The sequence below is a fragment of the Lissotriton helveticus genome, chromosome 12 (genome assembly GCF_964261635.1).
Source record: "Lissotriton helveticus chromosome 12, aLisHel1.1, whole genome shotgun sequence".
In the NCBI taxonomy this organism is placed as follows: Eukaryota; Metazoa; Chordata; class Amphibia; order Caudata; family Salamandridae; genus Lissotriton; species Lissotriton helveticus.
The window spans coordinates 508759694-508779226 of record NC_136073.1 but is presented as its reverse complement, the minus strand read 5'-3'; positions in this window follow the sequence as shown (position 1 = coordinate 508779226).

Here is a 19533-nt window from a genome sequence, read left to right as displayed (position 1 = left end):
GTGCATCACTGTCACCCCTAAGGGTATCTGGATGCTGAGGATGCCTTGTCTCTGTTGAAAAGCCAGGTTTCGAGTTTCCTTCTAAAGTCTGTCCGGGAGTTTGCTGTTCAGAGATGGAGGGGCAGGTTGTTTCAGGTCTTGGTGGCCACGTAGGAGAAGGAGCAGCCCATGCTTTGGCTGCAATGGGTGTGGGGGTTGTGTGCAAGGGCAAGCGGGGCAGGGCACAGCTGTCTTGTTGGGAGGTGGAAGCTTAGTTGATAAGACATTTCTTATGGGCTTGTGTTTATGACCCTTTGAGTTTGATAACACTTGTAATTTCAATGTTAGGGGGAATTTTGGAGATCTATATTTTTTATTACATCTGAGCTATATGCCTTTGGTGCTCATTGTAATCTTAAAGGTTGTGCTGTATTGGACTTTGCAACCAAATTTGTGCTTTTTCAGCATGGTTTACCCATTTTATGAGTTGCTGATTGCCAGAAATAGGGTGGTAAGCACCCTATGATTAAAAAAAAGTATGAGTGCAGTTTGTTCTGAACAGTGTTTCTGTCTTGAGGCTGCAACTTGATGCTGTACACAGTCATGTTTACATTTCCGAGAAGTGTGAGATCGCTAGATCTCTGAATGTCTAATACTGTCAATGAATCACACGTTTGAGTTAAAATCAAGTATACCATTAGACTTCGTGATGTTATCCTTCTAACTGGTATTTGACATTTGTGAAAGTTTGATGTCCAAGAGTAGTAATCTGCAAATCAAAGTGGGGCAAAGAGATTAAACAGCAATTATTCTACAGCTTTTCAAATTAGGGTATGGAAGTGCATGTTCTTATGTTAAGTTGGTTAGAGTATGAGAGATTGGTTATTTGTAATAAGAAAATTGTTCAACGTTTCTGGCACTTCTAGTACCAGCCTCCGATCGCCAGTTTCTCCTAGATATATATTCTTGAAATGTATGTTTCTGGAACATTGGTCTCACACCATGAATAGGCTTGTGAGCAGTACAGTTGACAGTGAGTGAGCCCTAAACACCCTGTTCTGTGTGGTGTGGTTTCATGATCTCAAAAGCCAAATCAATATATACGATTAACAGGAACACAATTACTCAGAGTTACAAACTACGAGTATATCTGATCTGAAGAGTACATTTTAAATTTTGTCCCAATCCTCGTGGAAAGTCAGGAAGGGCAGATTATGTGGCTGAGTTCTGAACATGTGAAAGGAGGACTTTATTACCTAATGAACCTGCAGGACTAGTAAAAGTGGTGTTAAAATTGACTTAGTAAATCATTTATCCTAATGGTCACAATAGAGGAGCTGCAAGTTACTTGACCCAAGGGTTGAGTGGAATTTCATATTTTATGCCACAAGTTCTGTTTTTGCTGTGTTAAATGTTAGGTGGTTTATGTCGTATAGTTTTCAACTGTTACTGATGAAGGACTGAGTATGAAATTCTCATGCTAGGTATTTACTTTCAGAAAGATCTGTGTGTCATAAATGTAATTTTCATGGATCGTTTGTAGATTGTGAAGATGACCAATATGACCCGGGTAGTTACTGAAAGAAAAGGGGGCTTTTGGAAAGTCAGCTACGTTGTTGAAATATGCTGACTGGATTTCTTTTGGCTGGCTAACTGGTTCCCTCCTGCTCACTTCACCTGTGAGTGAGAAACCCCAAAGGAATGGCACCTTATACAGCATTAACAGGCAGGAGCTCTATCAGCTTCTGGTTGCTTGTGATCATCTATTGGCATTCTAAAGTGAGACTGAAATGTGAAGATTTCCAAACCGGTGGACAGCCAAAATATTGATTTTTACATTTTGAAGCACATTTATATCGATTTGTAAATATCATAGGGATAAAAAATCGAAATCAAGAATATCGACAACCAGAATATCGAAGTTAAAGTAAGAAATATCGATGTTGCAAATATCGATGATAGTAATATCAATAGTTTAATTATCAATGTTAATAATATCGATATGTATATGAGTGTTATGTATTTTAGTATGTATTTCAAATGTATGTGTTCAATTTTTTTTGTTAAGTATTGTACTGTTTTGTTTAATATTTGTATACATTTTTTAGAAATTTGTAATTTTTTTTTAGAGTAAATTTTGCATTTTAGTACCGTAGTGAGTTGTGGGTTTATAGGGGAATAGGGTGGGAAGTAATTTAATTATAGTAAATTAAATAATATTTTTTAGGAATTAACAATTTATTTTAATTACATTTCGTGTTTTATTTCTGTAGCCCGTTTATAGGGAAATATGGTTGGAAGTAATAACATTTTAATCAAGTAATTATTAATTATTTAATTATTGTTATTAATAATTAAGGTATTGTTAATTAGTTATTAATTGGTAATTAATTATTATTATTATTTGGTAATTATTTTATTTGTATTACTTTATTATTGGAGTGGGTTGTGGGTTTATAGGGGAATAGGGTGGGAAGGAAATTATTTGTAATAATGTAATTAATCAAAAAAAATTGAGTATTGGGAATTAATTCTTTTGTTAATTAATTATTAATTTGTTATACATTTTTAAGTATTATTTATTGGTATTGATAATTAATGTTGTTGTTAATTAATTATTAATTGGGTATTACTTTTTATTACATGTTTATTGTTATTGAATTCGTTTTTTATTTAATTATTAACTGCAAATTCATTTTCAATAATTGATTAATTGATAATTAATTTAATTATGTGAAATGTTATGTGGAGAGTGTTGTGTGTTTATTGGTGAATAGGGTGGGACGTATTTAGTATTATCAACGTAATTATTAATTTAGATATATTTGTAGTTTTTTTCTTTTTAAATGTAATAAATCATTTTTTAATTACAATATTTATTTAATTTATATGGATGTTATTTTTAACATCTACGTTGTCCAATGCATTTCCTACTGTTGCACTCACTGGAGTGGGAATAGTAATTTTTACCCCTAGGCTATCCAGAGCTTTCCCTACTGTTGCACTCTCTGGAGTGGGAATGGTCATTTTTACCCCCACGCTATCCAACGCTTTCCCTGCTGTTGCACTCTCTGGAGTGGGAATAGTCATTTTGACCCCTACCCTATCCAGCTCTTTCCCGACTGTTGCACTCACTAGAGTGGGTATAGTAATTTTTACCCCATGCTATCCAGCGCTTTCCCTACTGTTGCACTCTCTGGAGTGCGAATAGTAATTTTTACTCCTACGCTATCCAATGCTTTCCCTAATGTTGCACTAGGTGGAGTAAGTATATATAATAATTTATATGTATTTGTTTAATTTATTTTAACATTAAAAAGAACAATATTTTTAACATCGATATTTTTGACAACAATATTTTTTTTCCGCTATTTTTCGACTTACCATTATGTAGATTGGACTTCGATATTTTTGACTTTGATATTTCTGTGTCGTTATTCTGTCACATTCTTCCAAACGAACCTGGCAGTAGTGGGTGGCATATTTTTGCCTTCTAGTGATAGAATTGCTATGCCAGCACCTTTCTTTCAGATACAACACACAGAGAGCTGTGTCAAATGGTGTAAATAATTGTCTGTGGTAGCAACACCTATGAAGTTTGATGTGGAAGAAGGAAGGGATTATTTGATCAGGGTTCTGAATACAGAGGACACATATACAGCTACAGTTACATAATTTGAAGTAATATACTGCATAATTTGCTGAGGAACAACACATTTTCAGGAAGCTCAAATACAATCTATATATTTTTACACTGAAGATTCAGATTTTGTTCCAAGTTTGAATTAGGGATTTTGCAGCCAATGAACTGGGCAATTGTTTGATCAGGAATGCCTAGTCTTGCTGGCTTTCTTTGAGGCCAGCCACTCTTAATCATCCTTCCCCAAGTACTTTTGTTTTGTCGTGACAGCTACTGAGTTAAAATTTCACCAAAGGGAATTGGGAGTACTAGTATTAAATCATAAGCCTATTTAATACATTGGATTCCAAAAGTTCCTAATCAAAGCTCACCTCTGATGGCTGAATTTTAGGTTTAAAGTATTTTATTAATCACAACACATAAGGACAGACGAACATTTCAAGAGGATATAGCAGGGCGGAAAGCCAGTGTCCAAAAGCGGCAACAACAGGTTTCATTCTATGGACCACGCCCGCCCAGCAATAGAAGGCATATGTCGCCTCAACATGTCACGATATTTCCCACAAAACCCCTCCACCCAACAAACCCCCCCAACATCCAAACTCCCCTCACCCACCCCCATTCCCACCCCACGTCCAGTGCACAGTCCCTAATAGCGGCACACATCAGAGCCTCAGTGTCAAGGAGTAGAAGTCCACAGGGAGATCACGGGGCAGAGTCCCCCGGAACCGGAAGCCTCAGAAGGCGGAGATACTTGGGACAGGTAAGTTCCCTAAATTCAGTAAGCAGCAGGGAGTGAAAGGGTTGCCAGAGTTCCCTACACTGATCCACATCACCCGCCACCGTGAGGGACATTTTCTCCATACCCAACACATGCCATAACCTGTGAAGCCAGCCAGTGATAGATGGTATCGTGGCCGTGACCAGAGCATGGGAAACCGCTGCTGCAGACACGCCCTAGTATCCGGCTCGAGGGAGACATCCAGCGCCACCGACTTCCCCATGTTCATCTTGAACCCGGACACCGCGCCAAAAGAGGCCAATTCCTCCATGCACGCCGGTAGAGCCAAGCGAGGCCTGTCAATGGATAAAATAACATCGTCAGCGTAGAGGCTGATAGCGTGTGCAAAGCCTCCCATCTGGATGCCAGTCACCATCGGGTTATCGCGCATCCGCTGAGCAAACGGCTCCATGTAGAGCGCAAAAAGCAGGGGCGAGAGCGGGCAGCCCTGCCTGGTGCCACGTTCAATGCCAAAAGAATCAGAAGCACATCCGTTGACACGGACCACCGCCAACGGGCGACTGTAACAATTAAGAATCATGGAGCGGAATTTCTCTCCTATGCCAGCTTTCATCAGCACTCGCTCTAGATAAGGCCAATGGACTTGGTCAAATGCCTTCTCCACATCCACCGCCAGCAGCATTCGTTCCCCTGGAATCCGGGAGGCCTTTTCCAGCAGATGGACTATTTTTTTCGTATTGTCCACCGTCTGCCTTCCGGGGACAAAACCCGCCTGATCGGGATCGATTAGACCGGGCAAGTGGAGAGCCAATCTAGCGGCCAGGATCCCCGTATACAACTTCAGGTCAATATTCAAAAGAGAAATCGGCCTATACGATCCGCATCGTGTCAGATCTTTACCGGGCTTAGGAATTACCGAGATAGTGGCCCGAAGCAGATCGGGCGGAATGGCCCCGGGTTCCGCGAAAGAGTTGAAAAGACGCGTCAGGATGGGAGCTAACGTCGTACAGAATGTCTTGTAAAATAGTGCAATGTAGCCATCCGGCCCCGGCGCCTTGCCATGTTTAAGTCTGGCAATAGCGGAGACCACTTCTTCAATCCGGATGTCTCTGTCTAAGTGGTCCGCCTGCACAGGCTCTAGAGAAGGCAGGGTAACCGAGCCCAAATACGCGTCCATGGCCTCCCCATTCGGGGGATCTCCCGTATAGAGATCTTCGTAAAACCCGCGGAAGACAGCTGCTATTCGAGCGTCCTCAGTCTCCAATCGCCCCGTCGGGTCAGAGATCTCTTTAACAAGCTGAGACTGCCTCGCCACTCGGAGCCTGTTCGCCAACAACCGGCCACAGCGGTCCCCACCAGTGTAGAAGGTGTGACGCAACCGCAATGCCGCATACTCTGCCCTGTCAAGGTCCAGGGCCGCTAGAAGCTTCCGAGCCTCCTTGAGCTGCCGCCAAATTCGGGGAGCCCCCGTTCTGCGATGGATCTGTTCTAGCTCTCTCACCCGATCTGTAAGTTCCTCTCTCTTGGCCCGCCGCACTCTATTATCCGCTGAGGAGATCGCTATAAATTCCCCTCTGACAACAGCCTTCATGGCTGCCCACTGCGTAGCTCGGCTAGTGTCCGCATTATCATTATGGGACTGAAATTCTCGAATCACCGTCTCAATGCGAGCCACCACCTCCTTCCTGTGCAGCAGCGTGTCACGAAGGCGCCACGTCCGAGGGCGGGGAGCCGTCGGAGGCACGCTCAGCAGGACCTCAACTGGGGCATGGTCTGAAAGGGAGATCACTCCCATCTCCGAGCCCGAGACCAGCGCTTTCACCGGAGAGGTAACCAAGAGGTGATCTAACCGTGCGTACGTTTTGTGTGCATGGGAGTAGTATGAGTAGTCCCTATCCGTCGGGTGTAAATGTCTCCATAGGTCAAGGAGGTCTACCTCTGCAAGTTGAGCTCTACGGTCCGCGGAGAGTTCTCCGACTTGAGGGGAGCGTTGCGCCGATCTATCTAGTGCGGAGTCAAAGACAATATTGAAGTCCCCCCCGAGTATGATGTGTCTATCCTGAGTAGCAGTGACTTCTTCGATCGCCGTCTGCAGAAAGCGGTCCTGCCGCTCATTGGGACTGTATAGAGACCCGATCGTAAACAGAAGACCCCCTATCCTAAACCGATAAGCCAGTAGCCTACCCTTTTGTTCAGCGAATTTGTGGAGAATTTCCCCCCAGAAGTGCCGCGCCACCAGAATCGCCACCCCAGCCGTTTTAGTGGTGCAAGAGGAAAAGAATTGCGAAGGGAACTTACGGGACCTGAGCCTGTGCGTGTCCTGTGATAGTAAATGCGTCTCCTGGAGAAGACAAATGTCTGCCTGGGTATTCTCCAAAAGCGAAAGGACAGCCCGCCTCTTAACAGGATTATTCAAACCCCGGACATTCAGGGTCACAACCTTACACGTGGTAGGGGGCATGAGCAACAGTGGAGCAGAAAGCAACAGGGCCCCACATCAGCCAGGCTGGGAGGACAAAAGTAGGACTCAGCATGGGGCGCAGCAAAGCACAGAGCAAAAAGCAGGGACACAGAAAAGCAAACCACGCCACGCACACCAGTGAGCATACAAACCATCCAAGAACCCACAGCCCGCAAAATGCTTCGTACCCACCTCCCCTCGCCTCTCCAATTCTCACGCAAACAAAAGGACAAGCTAGACTACAAATGCTATAGCCCAGTGGAAGCAACCCAAAAAGCACAGACAATGCCAGGATAACTAGAAATCCCCATGAGCACTGGACGACCCCCCCTCCCCACCTCCAACTCCCGGATCCCCCCCTCCAACCCCGTCCTCGACCCCCCTGAACCCCCCCAACCGACCCCTGCCTACCCCATCCACCCCCCCTACCCCAGTCCCCTCCCGCAACTGGGACTGGCACAACGACCCCGAACACACCCCCGCCCTCCCTCCAGAAACCCCGCAAACCCAGTGTCCCAGTCCGGTCCTCGTCGGACAAGCCTGCGGAAAGTCAAACAAGTGGACGTCCAGCCACCACACACCTCTCCGTGCCCCCCGCCCCCCCAGACCCCCAAACCTGCAGTTCCATAGGTGCGATGTCGATCTCCCCCCGGAGTTCATTCAAGCCGTCAGCGCCACCACAGCCACTGTAGGAGCATCGGTCCCATCCTGCACCGCAGCGTCTGGCTCCAACCGAGCCGCAGGAGAGTCCGGCCTTGTCGAGGAAGCAGATGACCGCCGGCCGGGGATTGTCTGCCAACCATCTCTGGTGATACGATTCCGGCGGGGCGTGGGAGCTCCGTCCTCAGTAGCAGTGATCCCCAGCACCCCGCAGGTATCCTGAAGGGAACGCAACTGGTGTAAGGTTCCATTCCATCGAAAGATGAGCCGGAAAGGGTGTCCCCAAGAGTACTGAGTGCCATGTTCCCTAAGAAAGTCAGTCGCAATTTTAAAAGCTTTGCGCTTCTGTAGGGTGGTCGCGGCCAAGTCCTGATAAAGGGCCACTCGATGGCCCCGGAATTCCAGGGAAGGTCTCCTCCGAGCTTCCCGCAGTATCCGCTCCTTCAGGGGATAATCCGGCAAGAAGGCCAAGATATCAGGAGGGGGTGCCGAAGTCCGGCGCTGCAGGCCCACTCGGTGCGCCCTATCAATCCGGATAGGAAATTCAGCCGACTCCCCCAGCACCTCTCGGAACAGATCCCCAAGGTACGATGCCACATCTTCCCCCTCCTCTCGGGACGGAATGCCCCGGACATGGATGTTGTTTCTCCTGGAGCGATTTTCAAGGTCCTCCGTGTGCGACTGCAGGTCAAGATGCTGTTCCCGGAGACGGACGACCTCTTGCTGCAGGTGCGTGATTTCCTCGTCCCTGGCATGGCCCGCCTCTTCCACTGTGGATACTCTGTCACCTAGGCCATCCACTTCCCTCCGTATCTCACGGACCTCTCCCGCCACCTCCTGCTTGAGCGTTTGGAAGTCATCCCTCAGCGAGCTGAAGAGGGATTCCAGGAAGGACCTCGTAACCGGCGGTTCCCCCCCACTTGCTCCTTGGGAACCACTCGGGCGAGATGGGGACGGCGGACCCCGATCCTGTCTCGTATTGTTCCTATGCAACATCTCCGGCAACGTGCGGTTTCCCTTCCGCGACCCCTTGTCCTGCGCCATGATGGCCACTGAGATGCCTCTCCTGGGGGCCCAATGCTCCAACCCCCAGTGCAGTCCTGGGATCGAGTCAGCGGTCCCCCACGGAGTCTCGCTAATGACCTATGGGGCCGGGCCGCCCCCGCTAAAACAGGAACTGCTGCGGGACCCGTGGTCCGCTCCGCCAGCGACCGGCCGCCCTCCAAGGCCCTCAGGTCTGACCAGCCCGCCAGCGCACTCCCCTCAACTCCACAGGCTCCGCCGTCTCGAGCTGACCGGCTCCAGCACCACCGGGGGTCTCCCCTCCGAGCCAGGCCACGGCGGGCCCACAGGGACCGCGTGGAGATCGCGACAGTGTCAGGGTAGCATTCTCGTTCTTCTTCAGGGCAATTCAGGAGTGCGCACCCCGGCCGCCCCGAGGCCGGCCAACCCAAAGCGCCGCCAGGGGCCACCCCGAGGGCAGGATGGTTCCAAGTTCTCACTGGTGGACAGGCGCAATGGCGGGCTGAAAAGCAGCAGCCAGCCCTCAGTCACTCGCCGTTCTTGGGGGGTCGGTCGCAGCTCCTCTCCTCAGCGCTCTGCAGCCCTCAAACTCACCACGGGGCCCACAGACGACCCAGAAGACAACCCCGTGTTCCGCCTCCCCAACCGGCGGGCTGGGAGGCCTCCGCCGTGCAGCGCCGCCGAGATCCAGGAAGTAGGCCAAAGCCACGGCCTCAAGTAGCGAAAGGCCCCAAGTCCGGCTCCTCCCCCGCCACTCCACAGCGGTAACCGGGCACGCCCGGAGGAGCCCTGCAGGGCCGAGCAGGGACGTCCGGACCAGGCAGGGAGGGACCACAGCTCCTCAAGGTCCCCCAGGCAGCTACCAAAGGCGGCTATCAAAGAGATCGGGGCCCGGGGCCCAAGCCCAAGCCGCGGCCTCCCGTAGAAGCCGATATCAAGCTCAGCGCCGGAACCTCCGGTGCGTACCGCAAGTGCAAGCGGCGATGTCCGGGGCCAGTGGATAGGGTGAGGATCTCGCCGTGTGCACTCGGGCCGGCGTCCAAGCCCGGGCAGGGTCCGTCCCTCTTCCAGGCCGTGCACCAGGCCCAACCCGCTCCTTGCAGTGGCGCCGTATCCTGGACCGGAAAAGCACCGCGAAAGGTGGCGGCAGGCTCACAGCCGACACTCCGTGTCTGAACACCCCCGCACCGTGAATTGCAGCGTCCCGGGGGGAGAATCAGCGCATTCACGGTAGGTCTAGGGCCTCGGAACGGCGGAGCTCACTTCGAGTGCGACCACTCAGCTCGCCATCTTGGCCACGCCCCCATGGCTGAATTTTAGCTGTCTAGAGATAAGAAAGCCTATTTCAAACACCATTGATTATGGATGATAGTGAGTACGGTGTTCTCAAGAAACGAAGATGCATTATTAGGAACTAATCCTGGCCAAGAACAAACTCTCAATATGAGAAACTCTAGAGCCATTGTTTAAAGCCAGTGACCAGAGAGTAAATGCCTAGATGGCACACAAGTATTAATAGTGCAGCTGCAAATACAGATGCATGCAACAGATACTCTAATAACCCTCACCCTCGAAGCACTTTTGTTTTATCTTGACAACTACTGAGTTGAAATCTCACAAAGAAACCAAAGGGAATTGGGAGTACTAGTATTAAGCCATACACCTTTTTAAGAAATAGGCTAACAAAGGCTCATAATCCCAGCTCATTGACTATGGTGTTCCCATGGAATAAAGATAGAATATGAGGAACAAACACTGGCCAAGAATAATGAACTGTGAATGTGAGAGATTATAGCGCCATTACTCATAAGAACATCATTTATCAAAATCTTCAACTCCAGCTACTCTAAGCAAGGTACCAGAAGTAGCAGATTATATGTTGTTTCATAACAGAAGCCATTTGCATGATGGAATACATTTTTATTCTTTGGAGGTACAGTGTCATAGTATACAAATTCAATCATTCATACACATCATCAGTATATAAATACAAGATAAGTCATACATCACAAATATTACAATAACCGCAAGCTGCCATGTCATAATATACGTATACAGTCCTTCACCTATCTCATAAATACATAAATCTAAGAAAACTCATACATTGCTATAACTTCAAATACTTTTCGGATGCCATATGAAAACCAGAAAGAAAAGCACACAAAAAGAATCCCCTGATTGGCCTAGTTCCCCTAGGCCCTGTCCTCTATCCTCAAACGCCCTCAGAGCTTCCTTTCCCTATCCAAGATTTCCAAATAATATTAAATGCCTTTAAATTACCAAACCTCTGAGTAAACAACTTCTACCGTCCCTGGACCTTGCCCATTTTCTCACACCAATTAGCATGACAGGGAACAAGGTCAGACCTCCATCTCTGGAGGATCAAGGAAATAGCCACCAACATAAAAATCTCATTGGTATGCCTGGCATTGGCCTTACCCAGACCAAAGCCAGCACTGGATTCTGCAGTAAATGGATCCCCAGCTAAACTTTTAGAAGCCTATAAATGCTCATGTTTTCCCCATTTGATGGCTGATATTGTTTGTTTTTCATATGTTCTTTCATATCTATATAGCACGCATGTCCTTTTTTTGAGACAATGGTGTAACAAGTTTGCTGCCAGTATTTTTTTCATTTGAATTGATGTCTTGTTCTTTTTACGTCATGATAGTGGTAGTTATGGTTAGGACCAAGTTTCCATAGGAAAAGCGTTTTTTGATTTGCTTAGAACTTGGCGTCGTTTGACGAATCTTTATGAAATTGTTTGAAAATTTTCTTTTTTCAGGTCAGCACCTATCTCAAAAGTTTGGGGGGGATTCATCAAGAGGGGGCTGAGAAAAAATTGAGGTCCCCAAATGTGTTTTCGCCATGCAATTTTCATAGGAATTTAAGACAAGGCTACAGGTCAAACTGCTGAACAGAATTATGCCAAATTTGACAGGGAGAAAGATCTTGGTCCAGAAAGCACTCTTTTCTATAAATGGTGTGAAACCGTTCAATAGTTTTTGAGAAATATCAAATATTCCAGATATCGATATTTGGGAATTGTGACATCTGATTGGTTGAGGCGTTAGGAGCACGAGCTTGCAGCTCATTGGCTGCAAACTGTTGAAACTAGGAAGTGTTGGTAGCCATTTTGTGACTCAGTTCGTCAGCTCGCATCTGTCCCTACAAGCCATCGGGTCCGTAGTTCTACCTCTGCGAGGCAACGTTGAAAAAATACCACCGCTGTGTCTCTGCAAGATACCCCTTGCAAGTTCCCTCTCCCCACATCACAAGCTTGCAGCTATGCCTTTAGAAGCCAGTCCGTCGGCTCACACCTCTGCATCTTGGAGCTGTCGGGCCCGCAGCTCCAGGGCCGGACTGGTGAGTCTGGGTACCAGGCAATGGGGTGGGGGGCGGTTTTGAGACAGGGGGCCGGTTCTGTTTTCCGTGCTGGCAGCTTCCCCCTCTCATCCTCTCATCCTATTAATTCCTCTCTTTCTGTCTAGCTTCTCACTTACTGAAAACTGTGACTTGAAGAAACGGTTCACATCCTCTCTTTCCTTCTTTCATGTAGTTGCTTCCCTGTGAAATGGATACAAAAAAGAAAAACACTTGCGGGAAATGCCCTTTTTCTGACATTTTTATATTCCAAAGGGCAGCCTCGGGATGGAGAGAAGTAAAAGGTTTAAAATAAATACATAACAAAATAAAGCAAGACAGAGTGGTTGCAAAGTGGCCAGATTGGTTTTATACACATCCAAACACATTAGCCTCACTTTACAGACTTTGCAGTGAAGCGCTACTTTTGTTTTCTCGTCATTCTTTGAACAGCACTGTTGTCCCCAGGTGGGGAAGTGCACCATTCCTGGATGTATTGCAATACCTGGTTCATAGGTGGATTGGAAAACAAAATGTGTACCATAGCTTTGTGTTTATGGCTGTGGTCTTTTAACCCCTTCCCTGCACGTGATGGAACCACGCCGTCATGAGCCACGGGCGACGTCTGCTCATGGTGGCGTGGTTCCGTCATGCTACGGCCGCTCCGCCCATGCGGTACTGATTCCCCGCCTGTGCAGGCAAATTAGTGAGTCGGCGGGGTTGTGATGGAACCAAGCCGTCATGAGCACAGCTCGCCCGTGACTCATGGCAGCATGGTTCCGTCATGAGCATGGCGCCGCCGCACTCACGCCCCCACCCCCCCAGCACCACGGTGGAATTTGCACTGCTGCCAAGGGGTTAAACCAGACAGCTTACGTTGTGTAAGGATATATGCAATGACCTATGAAACGGTTCCCTTCAGGGCCCTGTAGTCATATCCTTAACTTTTCAGGTAAAACCACTCGCTGATTTCTGAATAGTGAGTGAGAGATCGTTAAAGTAACCATGTTGTTTCTGCTGACATTTCACATGCTTTACTTAATCTTTCATTCCCTATGAGTGTGTGGTGTGTGCTTTTACTTTTTTTTTTTTTTAGGCAGCATATTACTCTTATCAAGTGCATAATTTTAAATGAGCCACATCCAAGTGTTTATAGCGCGGTGCAATTAGGTTGTAGCTGAAGGCAGTGTGAGTTTCTCTCAGTGGGGCAGTATGGCGTTCAGTGGGGGAGAGGAGGTGGCACCATGGGCAGAGCTGTCAAACTCTACTGAGGGAGCATATTCCCATGCTAGACCTTAGAAGGCCCCACTAGGCTTAGAAGGCCTGATGTCTTAGCACAAGCAGATGCACCCTAGTGCTTTCAAAGCGTGTCAAGACTATATCATACGCCGAACTCCAAGGTATTGGTTAATGGAGTTCTTTCAAAACCTATCCGGATCATGCGGGGAACCAGGCAGGGATGCCCTCTCTCTCCGCTTTTATTTGACCTGTATATTGAACCACTGGCCTGCAAAATAAGAGAGACAGAGAACATTCCTGCTTTTTCGTTTCAAGGCTGGTCAAGAAAGATAGGTTTATATGCGGACGATATCGTAATTTTAACATCAAACTTGACAAAATCTCTGGTCGAAATAGAAAACGTCACTAAGAAGTTTGGAGAAGTTTCAGGTTATCGACTGAACTCTGATAAAACGGAAATAATGGCTTGGAACATGGTTGTGGAGCCTGGAATTTCAAAAAAACAGATTAGATACCTTGGGATACAAGTAACCCAAGACATTAAACAATTAGCAATGGTGAATCTGGCCAAAACAAGGAAAGATATTTCCGCAATTTTGAGGCATTGGAGTTTGATACAATTAACTATGATCGGTCAGGTAAATCTAGTTAAGATGATGGTGCTTCCTAAGTTGACCTTTTTATTTGACTCTATTCCTCTTATGTTTGAGAAAGAGGGATTAGTTAAGCTACAGAGTGAAATAGGTTCATTTATTTGGGGTTCCAAGGGGTCAAGGATATCTTGGAAAAAAATTCGGAGAAAATATGCCAAAGGAGGTCTAGCAGCTCCAGATTTTCAAATTTATTCCTGGGCCTTCTTGCTTAAAAATTGTAGAATGCTCCTCGGAAACCCTAATAATCTCGCGATAGGGGACCTCTTTTTAGCCATGTTGAAAATAGGAAAGTGCCATACACGGGGCTACCTCTACAAGTTTGCAGACCCAAAGTACTTTAAAAAGGTAAGACTGAAGGTTTTAAGAGACCTAGCCACGGTGTGGTATCGCGTTAGGCGTGTGACAAAAATTCCATACTTTAGTGCGGCTGCGCCAATCTGGGATGCTCCGGGGGCTCCAAGCTGGACGAAGGACGCCTTGGCAAGGGTATTAAAAATAGAAGGCCCACAGGTTTGGGGCGAGCTGTTTTGAGAAGGAAATTTGCTACCGTGGGCGGTTTGTGAGGAACTTTGGGGTCGCAATTTTGCAAAATTCAAGTATCTTCAGATACAAAGCTGGGCGATAGGAAAAGAAAAGTTAATCGGACAACATAACGAGTGTGAAGAGAAGCTGGCTTTAAACACACGGATAAAGAAAGAAGTGGCGACATGGTACTGGGCTATAGTCGAAATGGAGGATGGCCCTTTTCTACTACCGGAGGTCCTGTGGGGAGAGTGCTTGCCGAGGATCGCTACAGAAGAACAATGGCAAGTAGATATGTTGATTCTTTACAAAGTGGTAAAACCAGCAAATTTAAGGAGGAATCACTTGTTCACTCTCCACAGGGCATATTGGACCCCAAAGAGGCTCGCTAAGTTTAAGGACGGGGGCACGGTGTTGTGTCCCAAATGCAAAAGTCCAAATGAAGACGATATGCATATGTTTGTGACATGCCCGGAAATTCAAGAGTTTTGGGCAGCTGTAAGTATAAAGCTATCAAAAATGATGGAGTTAAATATCAAGGTAAGCCCTGAACAGATCATCTCGGGCAGATTGGACATACAAGGTAAGGGCCTTGATGATAAATGTAAAAAAAATTTGTATGCCATCTTGATAGCTCGGAGAGAAATATGCAAATTATGGGTATCACCAGAGTCCCCGACAGACTTAATGTGGATCAGAGCAATGAGAGGTATAGCTAAGCTGGATATGACCGGCCAATATAAAAGGAAGCACCAGTTTTGGACTTTATTTCTAAATCATTTTGGGTGAGGGTAAGGGGAGCTCTAATAATATAATATATGATAGATATGATGTGAGAGGAAAAGTGGTCCAATGATTAAGTCACTTTTGAAACTCTTGGAGGTTAGTGTGATCTATATGTTGCGCTGCATCAGGCAAGGCTGCGGTACTCTCCATCTGTATCATGATTATATGCCTGCAGTTTAAGCAGTAGACAATAAACCTCTCATGGTTGAGCTGAAAACCACCCAAGGGCGTTACAAGAAAAGAAGAGGTGGGAAGTGGCGTATGAGGACTAAAAAAAAAAAATGAAAAAAAGAAAAAGAGAAAAAAAAAAAGAAAGAAAAACACTTGCGGGAAATGCCCTTTTTCTGACATTTTTATATTCCAAAGGGCAGCCTCGGGATGGAGAGAAGTAAAAGGTTTAAAATAAATACATAACAAAATAAAGCAAGACAGAGTGGTTGCAAAGTGGCCAAATTGGTTTTATACACATCCAAACACATTAGCCTCACTTTACAGACTTTGCAGTGAAGCGCTACTTTTGTTTTCTCGTCATTCTTTGAACAGCACTGTTGTCCCCAGGTGGGGAAGTGCACCATTCCTGGATGTATTGCAATACCTGGTTCATAGGTGGATTGGAAAACAAAATGTGTACCATGGCTTTGTGTTTATGGCTGTGGTCTTTTTAACCCCTTCCCTGCACGTGATGGAACCACGCCGTCATGAGCCACGGGCGACGTCTGCTCATGGTGGCGTGGTTCCGTCATGCTACGGCCGCTCCGCCCATGCGGTACTGATTCCCCGCCTGTGCAGGCAAATTAGTGAGTCGGCGGGGTTGTGATGGAACCAAGCCGTCATGAGCACAGCTCGCCCGTGACTCATGGCGGCATGGTTCCGTCATGAGCATGGCGCCGCCGCACTCACGCCCCCACCCCCCCAGCACCACGGTGGAATTTGCACTGCTGCCAAGGGGTTAAACCAGACAGCTTACGTTGTGTAAGGATATATGCAATGACCTATGAAACGGTTCCCTTCAGGGCCCTGTAGTCATATCCTTAACTTTTCAGGTAAAACCACTCGCTGATTTCTGAATAGTGAGTGAGAGATCGTTAAAGTAACCATGTTGTTTCTGCTGACATTTCACATGCTTTACTTAATCTTTCATTCCCTATGAGTGTGTGGTGTGTGCTTTTACTTTTTTTTTTTTAGGCAGCATATTACTCTTATCAAGTGAATAATTTTAAATGAGCCACATCCAAGTGTTTATAGCGCGGTGCAATTAGGTTGTAGCTGAAGGCAGTGTGAGTTTCTCTCAGTGGGGCAGTATGGCGTTCAGTGGGGGAGAGGAGGTGGCACCATGGGCAGAGCTGTCAAACTCTACTGAGGGAGCATATTCCCATGCTAGACCTTAGAAGGCCCCACTAGGCTTAGAAGGCCTGATGTCTTAGCACAAGCAGATGCACCCTAGTGGTGTCAACTGTGGGTTAACCTTAAAGGCCTGTCCACGACAATCCATACTGAAGTTCATCTCCAGTCTTGCGGGCAGGCCTACGAAGCAGCACACCCTAGAGCAACAGTGATCCAGTCACTGTGACTCTGTCACTGAGGTCACATGAACCTTGAGCAGTTTAGGGCAGTAAGAACGGTGTGACCACATTGGGTACCTATTTCAGGTCGGTGCATAGTGTTTCCAAGTATATTATGGTATACAATACTTGCTGCCTCCTTCATTGCCTCCAGCAATTTTCAGCAACAATAAAAATGTCATGATAACTTTGGTGATTAATGTTCTTCCTAGAGAGAGATCAGAGTTTTGTCTAGTGGAAGGGTAGACTCCTGGAAAGGTAGCACAGAGGGTTAATGTGCCTGCTGGAAAGAACATGTAGATCACAAAGTGCACATAATGTTAACTAGGTTAGTAGGTTACTGCTTTTGTCAGAGAGATCCTTTTGTTACTTACAGTTTATAAGTTAAAATCCTAACATAGAACAGTGAGCTACTAAAATATACTGCCTACTAGTATGGTTGTCATGTGGCTTCTACATCTTGTAGTCCTTTGTCTTAAGTAACGTTTCCTATACAGTGATTTACACACATGTAAATGATTGTCTCTATGTAGTTTGTGTGTAGTAAAGTGCCCTGTCACCATACACTGGTATGAGTGGTGCTGTAAATCAAACTAAAAGCATCTGCGAGAGTGTGGTTATGGAGACTTGAGGGGGACTGTTAACGGGTGGTAGTGAGGGAGTACGAGGCGTAAGTGATCATTGGGGGAACCAACAAACATTGTTGCCCAGGGCGCCACCAACACTAAAGCAGGCCCTACCATCGAGGCCAGTCCGCCTAACCCATTGGTACCTCCATTGGCCTTGTTGCAGCAGTAGTAGCTGCAACTGACCAAGGATCGGCAATGCAGGATTTGCACGCACACCAAACTAAGTTTGCAAACTTCACAGTCTCTCTGCTTCATGCACAAGCACTTTTGACATGTGCTACCTGCTCTGGAGCCACTAGAATTATGCAGACATGGGGGACAAAATGATGCTGCAGTGTTGACTAAATTATGCAACAAAAAAAAGACTGCAGCATAATGCAATATATTTTCTTATACTTTATTATTTAGACATTTTACACATGTTAAGTTTCTGCAAAGATTCTGCCTCATTAGTATCAGTATAACATACAAATGGAGCAGTGAGAAAGGTGATGAGTCAACCTTTGCAAGGGGCCGTCCACTTTGCAGCAACTCAAGTCGCGTTTTTTAGTAACTTTTTATTCATTTGAGCTACAAAAGCTGATTAGTTAAAACTGTAAGATTATGCCGTGGATGGTGTATTATGTGGCAAATATGGCAGAGCCATAAATATATAGAAAACAATAGCAAACTACTAGGATATTTTGCCATTCATGTTTTAACTGCTCTTGTGGAAAAAGAGAGGAGAAGTGCTAATGAGAGATACTGCATGGCTTTGAGACAAATGACCTGTGATGCCACTTTTAAGCGTATTTGGGACATTGTGTGAATGGAAATATATCCCACTTTGTGAATGTATTTAAATGCCAATAACTCCTATTAAACCTTAAATAACCAAGTGTCTCAATTGGTTGAATTAAATAACACAATAAGCTGTAACTGGTTGGTGAAATGCCAAAGAAATACTAAAAATTGGCATGTTTGGCACATTCTGGCCACACCTCTGACTACGCCCATGAATCCAATCCTTGCGTTATCCTTGCCCTCGGAGTCTCCGCCCACAGTTCCTCCAACTTTTTTCCCCCAACTTCTACCACTGATTAAAAACCACCTGATCTAACCATGATGACGTTCATATAGCCGTAGATGCGCACGGTGCGCAGATGTCTCCGCCTCCGCATCTGCGCGCCGGGGTTATACAGTTAGTTTTTATATTAGGGTGGGGTCTCTGCTGCCTGGTGACGCTCATCATGGCATGAGCATTTGGGTTTGCGCATTAAAAAGTGTGCATGACTCTGAGGCAGGCATCTCAGAGGCCAGAGACAGGACTGAGTCTTTTCAATTACGACTGGACGCCAGCCGTTAAAATTACATGCAATGCAAATGCAATCCAGATTAGCGTGTATGCCGCCTCAAGCCATGCTGGAGGTGATGAGACCGGAACAGGCATCCGGATGTGGTGGTGTTGTTCCACCTTTAAGGGCCCCCAGTTCAGCCTGCATACTGAGAATGTGTGTGAGATATGAGAGTTTCAGTGGCACTCAGCTTATTTTGCTAGGGGGGAGGGGTTTGCGTCACACCACTATCTGCAGCTAGGTCTGTGTGATGAGTATCTATAGCACTAACAAGAACCCCGTGATGCCTCCTAGGCACTTGGCTAGTGAGGAGCTTAGGTCCTGGGGTAGGAGGGAGTGCTGAGTGAGTGAGATAGCATCCCTCCTTTTTTTAGCAGGTCAGTGTGTGACTAAAGATTTGTGATTTACCACCTCAGTTGTTTTTACAACAACTTATCTTACCCTGTTTTGCAGTTTGTGTGCTTGTACTTGTAGCCCGCGTTCATAGGAGGAAAATCTAAACTACACAAGTAGCTTGTGTTCTTTTTGTCTGTTTGATATTGAATTCTGGTAGCTGCAGTCCTGCATTTGTAAAATTAAAATCAAAATAACAGTGTACATTGTTTTATAGCATGTACGTACATTGAATATTGCATTCTGGTACTTGGAGTCCTGCATTTGTAAAATGAAAATAACATCTACAGTGCGTTTTATGCTATAATTGACCTAGGATGCATTTTGATACTTGTAATCCTTCATTTGTAAAACGAAAACCAGCAAAACATGTACCCGGTGTGTACTATACAATATACGTAGGAGGAATATTACATTCTGGTACTTGTACTCATGCATTTATAAAATGAAAATCAAAGCAACATGTACAGTTTGCATTTTTGTAGCATATCTGTGCTTGATAGATTTCACTCAGGTACTTACAGAACCAGAATAAAACTCAAAATTA